At 37.1% G+C, this 3,491-nt stretch overlaps 1 long non-coding RNA gene across 1 annotated transcript; it reads left to right on the top strand.

Annotated features, from left to right (window-relative positions):
* Positions 1–85: 85 nt before the first annotated feature.
* LOC118478171 lies at positions 86–2,557 on the top strand. The gene is made up of 2 exons (XR_004858876.1): positions 86–335; positions 2,037–2,557. It is a non-coding gene; the product is annotated as an uncharacterized LOC118478171 (long non-coding RNA).
* The last annotated feature ends 934 nt before the right edge of the window (positions 2,558–3,491 follow it).

Here is a 3,491-nt window from a genome sequence, read left to right as displayed (position 1 = left end):
CGTCATATTATATATTATTATTATCAGCCAGGGAAAGAACCCCATCTTCGAGGTGTCATGTTTAAGCTTAGTTGGACGTAAAAGCTGTGTCAAAATTATTAATAATATGCTTCTATATAAACTGATTTGACCCTTTTCAGCTGGGCCAACTACTGCTCAAGGCTATTGAGACAACTAATGGCTTTGACCCATATAGCACTCTGTTCGTCTGTAACCGCTGGGACCACGTGAAGGAGTCTGACCACGACAGAGTTTTGACCGCCGTGGCCGATCGGCTATCTCTGATCCTTCCAGACGTGAAGAAGTCACAGCTCTACCCGATCTCTGCGATGAAGGTGAAGATACAACAATTACTTTACTGCATCGTGTATTATGTAAACAACTAGAAAGAGACAAATTGGGTTTCCAGGACATTCAACGCAACATAGATGCTATGAACATCTTTCTCTCCCTGGGAAAATGGAAGGCAAACGAGGCATAGGTAGACCCAGAGTAAAATACTTGGAAAACTCAACAAATGGGTTACAATGAAAAAAGGGGTGCTGTAGGTTTCTTGAGAACATTGAAGTAAAAGAATGACGAATTATGATCGTCGATGTCTGTTTCAGATCTAGCACTTAATAATGATGGAGGTGATCATAGCTTTGCTATAGGTGTTCCATTTTACAATATTTTTCAACTATATTTTTCTAGCTCGCGCTATTGCGCATCATGGATGAAGAGGTATTGAATCTGTTGCCCTGTGGATGATTTTTTTCGACAAGGAGCCAAGAAACTTCAACCTACAACAATGTGGCACTAAGTCGACTGGCACTAGCTCAACTCTTATTGGTTACTAAAAGGAAGAGTACTTAAGAAAAATATCTTCCTTTGTAGTGTTGTTTTTCAGCTTAAAAGCTAATCTCCCTACATAAATTCACAGTGCAGACCGTTTTCTACATTCATCTTTCATTATGTTGAGACCGCTCAAAGTATGCGATTTTGCTACTTTCAGTCAAGCTTCTCTTGGACTCAATATTTTTTCAAGCCCCGTTATTTTCGACATTTTGTAGCTTCACTTACTATTTTTTTTCAAACTTAAACGGATTGTTCATATAATAGTGGCTCAACAAAGACATTGCTTTTGCATGATCTTGTTTTGATAACCCAATCCTTCGGTACAAAAGATAATCGTAGACAGTTGGCTACCTTACAATTACGAAGTTCTATCTGATATTTTTTTGTTCTTTTGAGTTACTAAGACCTTGAGGTCAGAAACCAAATTAAATGTTATATTTGCTCTATCAAAACCAAAAGATTATTAGGAGTCGTTATTAAGGTATTCAAAGAATGGCATCTGAAAACGCTTAATCATGTTGTGAAACTCAAAATTTTAACTTAAAATTTCTCAAAAACTAGGTACTGAGCAAATGAAACTTTGTACTTTAGGGTAGCGAGTTGACTATGTGTTGCAGACACCACTTACACATATATCTGTGCCCAAAATCGATGGAACAAAGGACTCTTACCAGCTTTGTATCAACATAGAAACAAGATCGATTATCAAGAGTGGAAAGTACTTTTTTCAACACGAGTGACTGACAAAACAGTCTATTAGGTATTCCAAAGCTTCCAAAGGTTCAACTTAGAACTAGCTATGTTGTCTGAGCTAACGTCCTATATTTTTACATGTAGTATACTAGGCCCGAATAGTATAATCGAGATATTTTGTAGTTTAAAAAAACCCGTTTAATTAATCATATTTCAACTATAATGTTGAAACACTTAACCAAGTTTGTTCAATTTTTTCTCTGTTTCAAGATATCTTTAATCCGTAAAAGTAAAAATAAAATACAATGCTGAAAGGCCATTACCCATCTGTTGGCCTAGGAGAAAAATAGTAAACAGATTAAACGTTTTATTAACTTTTTGAGTGGAATTTTGTATAATGTGCCATTGCAAGCTCAAGCTTCACTCGGGGAAAACACATATAGCACTTTTTTGTTTTGAGTAGCCTATTTTCTTCACACCTGTTTGTTTTTTATTCCGTGTGGCAGTGCCTGAAACAGATAGAATACGGTCAAGTGCTCCCAGAACATCGAAACCTGGTGGAGGGCATGCGTCGCTTCTTGCCCCAGGCCATGCGAGGGAAACTACGACGTTACTACAAGTATGACGACATCCTAGAATTACAGGGTTCTTTTGGCAATATTTAAATGATCTGTCTGTCTGTCTGTCTGTCTGCCTGTCTGTCTGTCTGTCTGTCTGTCTGTCTGTCTGTCTGTCTGTCTGTCTGTCTGAATACGCAAATCCTACTTTACCTCGTATTTGGTCTAATGGCATACGTCAACAAAGTTGATGTCACCACATTAGAGACTGCACCCATTTTTCAGATTGCTCTAAAGACAGGATAAAACCCTAGACCTTGGCATCCGGGTATAATTCCGGCTGTCCACTACACGTTTTCCTGGAACTGAGACTATAAGACGAACGTTTATATTAGTAATTGTTTTCTATAACTTTAATATAGCTTCATTTATCTTTGAATCTACAGAAAATGAGAGTAGCAAAATAGAAACGTGTAAACAGACCACTAACACCCCAATAATACACACTACTATACTTACCAGGTTGCATAATTTTCAAAGGAACAAACATGTGGAGACTGCTGCTATATTACTTCATTTTAAAAGCGTGCTTTATTTTATTGAAGACACACCTTCTGCTTATTGGACAATGCTTGGAGACACTTTGTTTTTGGAAATCTTTAAAATAAAAACAGCATTGTTATTTGTTTTGTTTTTTGAAATTGTGTTCTCTTCACTTAAACGTCAAAAGCAGGCAAAACGTGCATATCATAAAATGTTCAAATTTCCCTTAAAGGAGCCACAAAATTGCTTTGTTTAGCTGTTAATCGGACATACATTGCTACTTCAGAATTACAAAGTTCTCTCCGCTCAATACATAGATTTGAGAAATTTGACGTAAAAGTCTTTGAGTTTCACGATATGTCAAGCTTTTTCGAAAGCAGTTCTTGGAATATCTTGATAACGACTCTGAATATTCTTACTATTTTGATGGAACATATAGATCATTTGCATTCTGGCCTCGTGGTCTTACTAACTCAAAACGGCAAAAAATGCCAGATAAAATTTTGTAATTCTGAGGTGGCGACATGTCCTCTACGTCGGTAAAGAGTTAAGAACTGTCTTTTGGGGTAATGGCAAAAATACCTAACCATTACACAACACACGCCGATAGTCACAAAATGCCATTGAAGAGTTTGAGCATAAAGTCCACAGAAGATTGTACAGAAAGAAACATGAGCTAATAAGAAAATTTCATGTGTATACGTGCGCGTATGTCCCTGATGATTTTTCAGCCTACGTTTTATTTTACGTTCTCTGCACTTCCCGTTCCAAATAAAAGTTTACCGTTTACTTAAAATTTAGCTGTACACGTGTGTGTGTGTGTGTGTGTGTGTGTGTGTGTGTGTGTGTGTGTGTGTGAGA

The sequence above is a fragment of the Aplysia californica genome, unplaced genomic scaffold, assembly GCF_000002075.1.
Source record: "Aplysia californica isolate F4 #8 unplaced genomic scaffold, AplCal3.0 scaffold00390, whole genome shotgun sequence".
NCBI classification, from domain to species: domain Eukaryota; kingdom Metazoa; phylum Mollusca; class Gastropoda; order Aplysiida; family Aplysiidae; genus Aplysia; species Aplysia californica.
The sequence above is the reverse complement of the archived record's forward strand: the minus strand, read 5'-3'. Positions and strand labels throughout refer to the sequence as shown.